The following is a 13,307-nucleotide window of genomic DNA, read 5'->3' on the forward strand; positions in this document are numbered from 1 at the left end:
CAACTCTTTAATTCAATGAAACATTTTTTCTGTTTTCTGACACAATTGAGCCTTCTGAGCGGCAGGCGACTAAATTTTATTAAACTTTTTAACAATTTATTGCAGTACCGGGACTGAAAGATATAAAACACAGGTAATTAGTAAGCGTACATCAAATTAAACATTAACTAAATAACTTGACTTGCACTGTCAGATTTTGATATAACATTACACAATTGATCCTTCTATTTTACTGTGTAACTCTGTGTGCTAGCAGTCTTACGTCAGTTCCTGTGACGTCACCGTCTTAAGTGGTCGTGGGACCGCCGTGAAGCGTCATACCTATATAATTACAGGGTATGATGTCATGTGATTCATGTTGCGTACGCGTTTGAATTACGTCTGACTTGTTCGTGTACAGAATTAATTGAATCAACAGACTTATGATTAACGTAATTATGTAATAGATTGTGTTTGCGGTTTTTTGGTATGGTTGTATATTTAACCTTTCGATAAGGATCCTGGCAATTTTTTTAAATATTTTTTTTGCTTTTTTCGAAAGCAATTTTTTTGACCGTTACACACGATTGTAAACCATCACACGCAATACAAAGATTCAGGATCAAATAGTTCCATAAACTTAACTGATTTTATCCCAAAAAATACGATTCTCATAGTTAACCGGGCATATTTTTCTGTAGTGATGCACTGGACTTTTTTTTTGGATATGTAAATTTAATGTTATTTGTGCCCAGAATCATGAGCTGATTCCATGCTCCTAGGAAAGAAACAATGTCCCAAAATTTTCATAAATTTTACGTACTTTCCATTTCGTTACCGCCGTACTCGGCCGTGCAAAGTGTTTGAAAAATGGTAACGGAATGGAAAAATAAACTTGGGACGCTTTTTTCCTCTTAGTAGGAACGAAGGAGCTCGTGATTCTGAGTAGGAAAAACATTAAATTTACCTATTTTGGAAAAAAAGTCCAATGCATCACTACAGAAAAAAATGCCTAACCACCAGACCACCACTTAGATGGTTGGCAGTCCTCGACTGTGCATTTCTCCAGAAACTTTCAGTCTCGCCCAGCTAAACTGTAGAATGAACTGTCGACTGCGGTATTCCCAGACCGAGACGATTTTCAAACCTTCAAGAAAAGAGCGTACTCCCATCTTAAATGCCGGCAACGCACTTAAAATACATCTGTTTCCATGGGTTCCATGGGGACGGTAATCGCTTACCATCAGGAGATTCAACTGCTCGTTTGCCTCCTATATCATGGAAAATTAAAAATTGTGGAATCATATTTCGTAACAACTCAAGGGCGTACCTTTTATCAATGAAATAGCACTATCACAGACACCCCAAACTCCGAAACCTAATGTTACATTCACAAGACAATATTATGACTACCACTGAAGGGGTGAAGATACCCTATAATTTGCCGGGTTACTTGATCAGGTCAAACGCAAGTGATTCACCGTCAGTGTGACTACAAATTGGTTCTTTCCGGTGGAAAGAAACGAGTCTGCTTGTAAACATCCGTAGTGCTAATACTGCTTTTGTGGTTGGGATTACGTTTTTTTTTTTGTAATTTGATGCAGTTTAGTTTGAATTAAATTGTAGATAGGAACAAGAACGGATCGGAAGACAATTTATAGGGCACAATAAGATATTAAGTGATATTGTTCTTGTAGTTGTATCCTTGAGAAGAATTTTTAGGACTATAAATAAAGGTAGCGTAGCAATGAGACTTGAATTGATGATTTCTTGATTTCTTATGATCTGGTACGTCAAAGGGGTAACTAATACATATTATTCTAGAGTAGATAATCCATAAAGAACATAGAAATCTAAGTATTGTTACTTATTTATTAACTTACCATAAACAGAATATGAGCAAATGTGTTCACATATTTGAAATTTGGTTCGATTTTGCTCATTTCATACAAAAGTTAGCAGTTTTCACACAAGACAGTTGTACCAATTTCGCCCGTTCACTATTAGGCTCCGATATATCTGAGAGCGACTGATGTTTTTTACTATCCGCGCGATGTGTAACTGCAACAGTAATGTTAACTGTTTATTTATTATTTCCTGACACACAAGTCGCGTAGTATGCCATTCCGCACACCTCGCTGGCTCCACAGAAAACCAGCGCCGTTGACAACGCTTAGTCGTGCCAACTGCATTGCTGAGTGGAGACCATTTCAGCCTCACATCATCCTTATCTGTTAGTTTTGTATTTTTCACACTTTCACTTTTTCTTTCTTGTTGTTATTAATGTATCTTTGTAATGTAATAATGTTGTGTTGCCTGAATAAATATTATTCTATTCTATTCTAACGCAACTGCTGTTGACATCCGAATGTCACCTTTAGATTTAATCCCTCCTCCTCCTTGCTTCGTTCTCCTCAGTGCTGAGGGTCGTGACCTCCTACGTGGAGCACATGATTCCGGATAGCAGATTTCCAGGCATTTCGATCTCTTGCGACTTCTAAGGCATCATGGACCTTGATGGATAGCGATATGCTATCTTGGTCGGACCTTTCCTACCGAACCAGGTTTAGATTTAATAAAAATAAAAAAAGCCTTTATTTCTTACAGAATTAATTAATTATACAGTTTCCAAAAGTAGTCTTGTAAGTAATATCATGAAAAAAGAGTGTAGCTATTTTAGTGTTAGTAAACTATGAGATAACAAAAAATATTATTAGAATATTAGAATATTATTATTTGATTCTTTTTCCCGTGAGTTATTCTGCAAGAACCCCTCTGCAGGTAAAGGCCTCCTCCAAGGTGAACCAATCGTCTCTGGATTTTGCAGTTTGCATCCAGCTTGGACCCGCTGTATGTTTGATTTCATCCTCCCACCGATTTCTGGGTCTCCCTTGCTTTCGTTTGCCTGGTGGTCCCCTACATTCGGTTTAGATTTAATACCGAACTAAAAACAAAAGTAGGAACATCATTCCGCACTCGTTTGTGTGCAACTGTATCACTTCAAACAATTCCACATCAATCACTCCCGCGTCTTGAGCTGTCAACGCAATTGGGCTAAAATTAAAGACATTTTTTTGGCCTGCGGGGGGCCAAGGATGCGGGAAGTATGGCCAATTTGGGCCAAGTAGTCCAATTCCAAGCTATTGTGTTGCAAGATCTCCTCGGCCCGCATGTTGGCGAAATAAATATTAATGTGTGCTTTGTTGTTTCGAGTGTGGGTGATTGGGTTTGAGACTGTTGAGTCTCTATTTGAGACGCTTATGGTAATAGGATTAGTTAGTTATTGTATTTTATAAATTTAATCATTATTTATTTATTCGATTATATATATATGTTTATTTAATATTTTTTGCTCAATACATGATGGTACAATGGCAGATCTAATGCCTTAAGGCATATATGCTCCACTATATATTAAACTAAATACATGCTTGACTTACACCTCTTTATATATATTTTTACATATTCCCAAACCACTCACTTCCACATCCACTTTCAAATTTTTCCTTGTATATTGTTTCTAATTTGTCCTAATTATTAGTTACTGCCTTTACTGTTCTGAGCTATCTTCTTGCCCTGGGCTCCACGGAAGACCAGCGCTGTAGCATATACCTATATGTTAGAGCATATGCTGAGTGGTGTCCATTTGTAGCCTCTATAGCAGCATCAATATTGTAATTATTGCATGTTAGTATAAGCTACTTGTAATTTTACGTGTTAGTGTATAAGATCTTCTTCTTTTTAAATTTGTATGGTGCTGTATGTAGATTTTTACAATAAACGTTTTCTATTCTATTCTATTCTATTAGAAAATAATTAAGGAGCGCGTAGCTTTCGGTGTTAGATTAAAATAATTGGTGTTGGTGAAAATGAACCTGAGCTTAGAAAACAAAATAGTGTAATTAGTCAGAGACAAAAATCTATTAAAAAAATTGCATTTATGTACCAGAAAGCTCCTATGAACAGAGAATGGCAGTGAATGTGTTAATTATAAAATAATTACCTACTGTTACGAAAATAATGATTTTATTTTTCCCCCTTATTCATACTTTACAAACCTCAATCAGTTAATTTATATTTTATATCTTACTTACAAATACATAAGTCAAAATTACAGATTAAGACAAACGATTATTAGCTAATTGAGGGTGTAGCGCGTTTATTGAATAACGCCATAAGTGTTCACTATTGCTTTAACATCATGCCATTCTTAAGATGTTTTCTTCAAAATTAACATTTTGCGCAAAATCCATCAGAACGCATAAAAGTCACCTTACGAAACGGTGTGTGCCTGCAATAAATTATTTAATCATAGATACTTAATTTGAATAAAACTTTTAAACCTTTATTATGTTTTCTGGAAAATGTGCTTAGTAGAACTAGTGCGTATCCACGAAATGTTATATAATTTTAAGGTATGGTGATTGATAATATTTGTTATATTAAGTTACTTATTAACAAATAATTAAACGGCAAATACGTACCATTTAAGTACCTATTACATATAAATTTAACAACATCGAGGCATATTGCACAGAGTAATAAACGACGAGCACACATTTCGCACTCCAAACCTCATAAATCAGCGTAAAAACGATACACTTACAAATTACTTCCGCTGCACAAGGGTTTCCTTTATTACCTAACCTCTTCTAAACGCAAAAAACGCAATAAAAGGTCAATGCGTATACGCACCTGGTCAGAAACATCTTTCGGTTTGTAAGCTGCGTATTGTTAATTTGACATAATTTTTATTGATTTCTTTTATGATGGTTGAGATGAAGAAATGGAATAAAGATGGTCAATTCAATAGTGTTTACTTAATCGTAGCCTTGAGTTGTGTTTGACACCTTGTCGTTGCCGCAAATATTAGTTTTTTCGATCTTGGACCTTAAAACCTATATTTTAAATGGCACCGAACAATATTTTTACACGAAAAACATTTCCGTATTTTTTTAATAATCTGATCAGATTTTCTTAGAATGTAACAATTTATTCTCTATATTTTAAAAGATAAATGAATTAGTACAATAAATAAAAAAATTGCAATTTTTTTTTACTTTTTCTTTTTCATACGGGCGAGAGGCCTACCTGACCTTTATAATCAAAAATTCTAATCTAAAAACAATAATTCCCTAAGATAAAACCTTTACAAAATTAACTATGTAAGAAACAAAAAACGGCGCACGCGCCGTCAGCGGGTGGTCCACACGTGCACCCCTATTGATCGATAGATCGATATCGATAATGCTAGTCGATAAAGGGTGAGGTGGGGTGAAACTTATCTTAGAGTTAACAAAATGTATTTATATCAGCTTTAGGTACTTGTTTGCCAAAATACTGATTTAAAGTGCTCATTTCTCTATTTAGTCATATCATATTAAAGGCCAGTCCAGACGGGACCATTTTTCGCCCAATCTGATTAAATTGTCAATTTAATCAGGTGGTGTGGCGTGGTGGCTCGCCGATTCCACCATGAAATTGTATACGTGTGAAAGCTTAATGAGATTGATGATTGATTTTTTTTTCTGATCATTTGTCAATTTGACCATTCCGGTCCTTTAGGCCATCTATCTAATACACATCTTATTCTATTGCCTAATATTTGTTGTTATATTTTTTTTATAAACAGGTTTTTCTTCTTTTTTCAGATCCATCGGAGGCCACGGGCATATTTTGGTCTAGATAAGTCTCAAAAATCACATTAATGGTAAGTTCTGTTTACATCTATACATTATTTAAGTAGCAACGTTCCAATACCTAAATCTTATTTTTTATATAAGCAACATACATTACAATCTATTCTTTGTACAAGTACACGTGAGTCGATCGTTCAGCTAATGATAGGTATAAATATATTAATGTTATACCTCATTGTTTGAATGACCGGATCACGTGTTGTTGTTTAAAATTATAGGTCCCAATGGACCATAGTTTATTTAATAAACTAAAGGTCTCCAAGTCAGCATTCAGCAGCGAAGGTAACTACGGGGCAAACGTACCTACATTCTAAAAAAACTTCGTAAAAAAGTAAATGTAAAGCAATTAGAATGAGAAATGTCGTGGCCAGATCTTAGAATTAATCATTTCATGATGTAGCTAGCAATTATTTCAGAAAAAGTCAAAGGTAACCTGCTAACCATATCATGTAGTGATATCAAATATTTATAGTAAAAAAGGGTCACTCACGTATTTTAAGTCGAAAACGCCAGTGGTTTTTAATATATTTAATATGTCTGTCTCACGGAAGTTTTGTTAATAACAGTGATATCAATTCTAAAATGGCATTTTATGAATCAAAATCTAAGATCTGGCCACGACAGAAATACCTATATATTTATTTGTACAACTATTAGATTAGTAGATACTTTTGCCACGTTATTTTAGTGTAAACTCAGCCTAAAGTGCAAAACCGGCCAGTCCCAGCGCTAACCGGTTTCGTCCACTTTTGTCCAGTTTGCAGCGGGATAAAATGGATCGGGTTTGTCTGTGGTCGGCAGGCGGGGCATGAATTTTGGAATAATCACGGGACGTGCTCATGGCGTAGGCGTGTGTGTAAAAAGCTATCTAGTACGCTAGTTGCTAGTGTACACTGTGCATAGGAAACAGAAACAAATTTGAAACGTACGTACGTCACGCTTTATGTCACTACGATGTCGATGATAATGGTGTTCAATAGTAAGTCAGAAGACTTCATAGCATAAGGAAGCTGTCAATTCTAGTATTGATTGCTAATATTTTTACCTGTTAACAGTTATTTAGACAGCAGGAGGAAAAACTAACCAATCATATAATCATGTTCTAAGCGATTTTAATAACAAAACTTCCGTGAGACACAGACATATTAAATATATTAATAACGGGTCACTCACGTATTTTAAGTCGTAAAACGCTCGACATGTTTCACCGTACCGAGGAGTGGCATCAGGTGCGGAGGGCTGCGGCCCGCTGTCTGCGCCGGTCCGTCACCGTCAACGCAAGCTCCTGATGACACTCCTCGGTACGGAGTGAAACATGTCGAGCGTTTTTCGACTTAAAATTCGTGAGTGACCCGTTATTAATATATTTAATATGCATGTTCTAAGCGTTATATAAATAAGACAAAGATAGGTAGAGTCCGTCCAAGCTAACTTTGAACAGAACAAAGTGAGGGAGTGCCATTATAAACGGCATGGTAGCTTATACTCTACAAAATTGATACAATTTAAAACTTTTCGCAGTTACAAATGGAGGTGGGGGAACGTGAGAAATAAATAAAATCGTTCAACCCTAACTTAGACGTCAGACGAGATGAACATACTGCTTTTATGATTACCTGTACGATATCAAATATATGTATACAAAATAAACCCTACTACAATCTAGCAAGGCACAAAAGTGTATAGTGTAACCATATCTTTGACGTCGATCGTAGGCTAGGGATGTCCAAAATTTCACCGTTTTTCATTACGCCTCCCCATTCGTAAAAGTTGTGAATATTTGAAGTCGAATTTTCGCGGCAACCTACCGCGGGCAGTAACTACATACATATAAATGTATGTCCGTCTGCACCTATTTTACTCGTGTATACGGAAGATTATCCGGTTATGTATTTTCACCGTCGTTGATGAACAGTTGAACACATGCAGGCTTTATTTTTGTAATTTCGTAATTTTATTAAAAAATTATCAGATTTTTTTTTAATACCTAGTGCTTATATGCTTTATTTATTTGCTAATTCCATTAGAAAATGCATTAAACCTAACATTTTATACCCAGTTACGTCAAGTCCAATTAGCTTATTATAAGTGCAAAATTGTGATGCATTTTAAATTCGACATTCAAAGTCAGCTGATTTGTTTTGTGAAATTATCAAAACTTTTAGTACAGCTATCCGATATGAATAGCTAACTATTAGACTGCTTTAGAACACAATACCAAACACATATTATTATAGTGATCCAGATCTAAATGAAATAAGATTTAATCAATTTTTGATAGAAAACGTCAAACAGTTAAAAATTCAAGAGATTCAAATCGGCCAACATTACTGGCTGGTAATCAATCAGTTTAAAATTCGAATCCCGAATTTCGCAGCCAATATTTTTAATCCGATAAGGCCAAGGCACGCGAACGTTCGAATTCCGAACGAAAACCGAACGTTGCAATTCGTCTATCTATGGTCTCCGATAAGACTTGACGCGGCCGTTATGAGTTTCTGATCACGCCTACAGGCCAGAATTAACGATCGTTCTTGTTCCCTTTTTGAATCGATTTTCGTGGAAATCAAAAATCAGTTTTACCACAGAATAAATAATAGTACATACTACGTTTAATTAGTAGTACTATGTCTAAAACCTATATTTTCTTTAATATATCTATCGATAGGTATTAGGTAGTTATACAGATGTAGGTATTGACTATGACTAACCATCTACATATATCAAAAGTGTAGAGTTATGTTGTTTATTAACTAAAAGTAGGTAGTCTTTTAATTAAGGGCACGATGGTAGGAATGGGAGGCAACCAGTTTACAAAATAAAAATATACAGACTACTGAAGCTTGTAAAAGATTTAACAATTTGCAAGCTAACAAAGTTCCAGCTCAGTCCGTTAGTGCAAATATTGATCCGTCTGAATGCACTTGATCCTGTAAGCAGTCTAATCAATATAAGTAGCCGGTACTTATCCCGAACGCCATAATTCCTTTAATAAAAACAGTGAAGCTCAAAGGGGGGAGGGGGGTGCAATGGGCTCAGAAAACTCACCCGTTGAATAGGAAAACGCGGCAATAGACAAATACGCTCGGGTCAGCCTACTCCCCTCACCCTCCCCACACATTTTCAAATAGTTAACGTTTTGCGCATCTGCGTTTTCGAAAATCGAACTTAGGTTCCAAATTTAAATTTAAACGGCAAATGATACTGGCATGAAATAAAGTCCTCAACTGTCAGATGCATACAGTCTTACTGGAGTTAGCAACGCAGAGGTTATAAATCTTGTCGATACGGGCTGACCAGCGCTGCTATTACCACCACTAGTCGACTCGGCCATCCAGTGTTTAACTGACCCAGAGAGATCGCTAAATCATTCGTCATAAAATATCATATTTAAACTGGTTTTGTTTGAACCCCGGTAGGCTACAGGAATACAGTGCCTCCCCCTGTAGTGGTATAGCTGAGCCTCTGCAAAAGTGTGCACCATAAATTTTATACAGATACGCGCGTGTGGTAAAACTGTGCGAGTGTGTGTGCGAAAATTCGTATTCGTAAGAGCAGTGGACATTGCCGCTTTGTATGCACCTAGAGTACCTAGCGTACCTAGGTCGGGCTAGGGTTCAGCACTAAATAAATTGATTGTACATACGTAACGCGTTTTATTGGCTGAGGTTAGTTACGTAGCCATTTTAAATGAGGTTTCACTTAATTACTTGAATCAATGAAGTCTGTCTATTGACTGTGGTTTTGAAAGTGTAAATGTCGATTGTTTTCGCGGTTTTGCTCATGTGTTTATTACAAACTAATCCAGAAACCAATACTAAAATCTTGTTTATAAGAATCTGTACTATTACAATATTTTTATAAGTAAGTAAATTATAATTTGATGATGATTGAAAAGACTTATAAGATCATTCATCCCGAACTATGTAGAAATTAAAAGAAATATATTAGTTAAATTATGACAACGAAAAATCGAAACATCGCTATCTACCCTTTATAGTCGTGTTTACTTTCCTCTAACAGCGAATCGGGATATATTTGGCTTTTTTTTCTCAGCTACCCTTGATGGTGGGTTTCCGTGCGGGTAGGTTCGAAAGAACGGGCCAGCGAGGCGTTCACGCTTGGCCGACGCCATTAAGTCTGCCAATAAAAATACTACCTTGTTTTATTTTTAAAGCCTTCCCTTACGCATAACACTACGCTGTCTACATTACACGACCAGCCTTAAGAGTAAATTAAATTGTGTCTATGCACAAGCTACTAAACCCCTTTCACAGAAGTGCGTATAATACGTAAATACGCTCGTAAGGGCGGTTTCAGACTAGCTCGTAATGCTCGTATATACCAAATGTAGGGAAAAGTAACGCGCGCGTAAGCTTGTAAAAACGCAATGTATGGAAATGCAACGCGCGTGTAAGCTCATACTGCCGAAACGACCGTATACGCGCAGAACACGCACGCACGTGGTAACGCACGCACGGACTAGAGCCTGAAACCGCCCTAAGGCTTGTCCAAATTGAAACAGCAAACTCAAACAACGACAAAGCAAATTTCAAATTTATCGCTGTCACTATGTGGATTGAAGTCTTGTCGTTTGCAAAAATGCATAAGAAGCAAGATGCAATAAATGTTACGGGTTAGAATTTTTTTCTCTAGATGCACGAATCATAAAAGACCAGTGTTCCGTGCGCGTAAGGCTTATGGTAAAGATATATCTACATGAGCGTGTTAGCCTTTTACAACCAGATATAAAGCTAGGTCTAGACGTGCGAGCAGTTTCATGAATTCAGCTTTGCGAACTTTACATGTAAAACTACTCTTTATGAGAGTTCTGTAGAACCTAAAAACTAAAACACTCAAAAATTCACCACCAATTCTTAATCTATACAAACTCCCAGCAAATAAGTCCTTTAAAATTCGACGTATAAAGTTAGCTGTAGACATGCGTCCGTTGTAAGCAAAACTAGCTCTAGATATGCGAGAAATTACAGCACTCACGGCCTATGGATGCGAGTTCGTCCTTTACGGCTAACAAACAAAGCGACTGCACTACGATACGAACTAGCCTTTTAGGGGCGAACGGAAATTACTGGACAGGAAGGCGTAGCTTTTCAGATTCCTAAATTAAAATCAAACGTAATAACGTCTAATAGGATGCTTGAGCAAAGTTAACAAATGTGAATAATTATTTTAAAAAGTTTAGACGTATGTCTTTTATTTTGATCGATGCAAAGAGGCTTAGTCTTGTGACTCTCGTGACATTTTTGTGTATTAACATTTTCTAAGATGTGTTTAATCAATATATCGATACCTGTTGCTGTATTTTTATACCTACGATAACATCGATTACCTAACTCAAATAGATTATCAGTGTGTCATGCAGGTGGTCATCACCAAGAAAATATAATCATAATTATTCACAGAATTTATTATGATTTTAGAAAGATTATTAACCAAAACAACAAAACCAACACAACAAAACCTCCCTAATAATCTACGAAATTCGTTAATCCCAATAGAATATCGACTCACGCACTTTTACATGCACTATATGCACAAAAACGCATCTCCAACCCCACCCCCCACCCCACGGCGGGCGGCTAGCCGTTCGCAATACCTACAGTACCACGTGTGTGTGTGTGTGTGTGCACACATGTAACTGCGTTTTAGCCGTGTATGTACAAGCTATTGGTTTTCTGTACTGGGCTTTAAATTTTGAATTCACAAAATGGTGATTGGTCGGCATTTTGTTTGGATAAGCAGACTTTGGTACGGTAATTCGTTCATCATTAAGGTGTGATTTGGATTTCATTTTTATAAAAGACAAAGATCAATTACCAATAAAAATAAATATAAAATAATTCCTACTTCGACAACACATTAATCATTGATACTATTTCATTAACATCATGATTAGATTATTAGATAGTTCTTATACTGAAAATAGTAAGTCAATTTCTAGCAAAAATAATACCAATCCTTTCTTCGGTATAATATTCAGTTGACCATTGCTTACGTTACTAGAAAGCGTCCCATAACTTTCAGTATAAATATTCGTTTACATTCTATATTTGAAATCGCTTGTTAAGTTTGTAACGAAAAATAATAGATAACTTTTACCCGTCGAAATATTACTGCAATTATCGACCTTTCCAAGTAATATAGTCATTATCTTGTGATAAATTCGATCATTACCACCAGACCAGAACACCTCAAGACAAACAGAAAACGATCGCTCTTCCTCATTATATCTACGAATGAAGTTATTAACAACGCACACTTCACTGAGCAACCGGACGACATACGACGTAATAGCCACCTAAGATCCTAATATCAATTTCGAAAGACAAGTCAAGCGAAAATTTCACATTCGAAGTTCGAAACCCGGAAGTGAGCCACAAAAAGTCAATCAACCTAAGAAATTTAAACTTGTCAATTCACGGTTCCTTTTCGGCCAGCATGACGAGCAATTTGAATTCGAATTTGGAACAATCGAATGGTTTCCTTTAAGACGTTTAATTGGATAGGGAGTTTGTAACTTTAGCAAACTCTGTTCTCCTTTTAGCATTTGGTTAACTGTAAACTTTATTGTGTGAAGGTAAAGGTTGATTTTGTCTTACACGTTAAGATTAATATGGAATTGCAAACATAGGTAATGAAAGTGATCACTGATCAGACAACACTTTGTTGTGAATAGAATTAGATATATGAATGAAAAAGCTATGTCATGGATAAAACATATGGTTACTTTTTAATGTTAATTCCAATTAGAGAATCAAAGATTCATTCTCGTTTCACCCCTTTCTGTTAACATGATTGTCCAAATTGTTTAAGACCAAAAGTATTTGTTGTCTGATAATAAATTGATTTAAATTTTACAGAATACCTACTAAAAACCAAATTAGAAAAATAATATAAAACTCTATATTCATTTGTAGAATCCTAAGAAATACACAAAATACTGTTTGGCATACAAAGTCACAAAGAGCCGTTTTAAGGTAGGTATCTAGATAATGTTTTCAAAGAATTTGCAACGCGAAAGTAACACCCAGCCCTGAAGTTGTAAGCGTCCTTAGACGTATGTCTAAATGATGAAAAATGAAAATGAAAATATGTTTATTGGTTCTTTACAAGTAGTTTACAGCATGGGATGGGATCTTCTTTTAAGCATTAGATATGCTTGTGAATGATAAAAAAGCTTAGTCCAAATTTGAATTTTTGATACGAGCTTTTATTGCTGACTGTACGTATATTTCAACAGGCAACAAATACTATGACTACTATGGGTGTGACTACTTAAGAAAACACAAATCAAAAATATCTAATAAAATAATTTGATTTGTTCCCAAAGTTGTGTAGGCAACTTATATTCATCGAGCTATTTGTACCAAACCCAAACACCGTCCTTGCGTTGTTCTATCACGCATCCTACGGCCACCTCCGGTGTTCATCATCAGATCAGCTCGATGGTATCATAATATTGCATTGTCACCCAACTTACATATTATATATGCATATGCGAAGTCTCAGCTTAATCGAATAATGAGAATTGAGTCTAATTTAGATTGTATGATACTAACATTGCTAGGTAAATTAAAGCTTGTAAAATTTAAAAAATGCAATTAAAAC

General features: G+C 35.8%; 1 protein-coding gene across 1 annotated transcript in view; it reads left to right on the forward strand.

Annotated features, from left to right (window-relative positions):
- The window catches only part of LOC134748369 (homeobox protein prospero), a 126,646-nt gene that overhangs the window by 42,840 nt on the left and 70,499 nt on the right, over positions 1-13,307 (forward strand). The window contains exon 3 of the mRNA XM_063683154.1: positions 5,631-5,689. The gene's annotated coding sequence lies outside the window, so the exon portion shown is untranslated. The remainder of the gene's footprint in view (positions 1-5,630; positions 5,690-13,307) is intronic.

This window comes from Cydia strobilella, chromosome 16 (assembly GCF_947568885.1).
Source record: "Cydia strobilella chromosome 16, ilCydStro3.1, whole genome shotgun sequence".
In the NCBI taxonomy this organism is placed as follows: domain Eukaryota; kingdom Metazoa; phylum Arthropoda; class Insecta; order Lepidoptera; family Tortricidae; genus Cydia; species Cydia strobilella.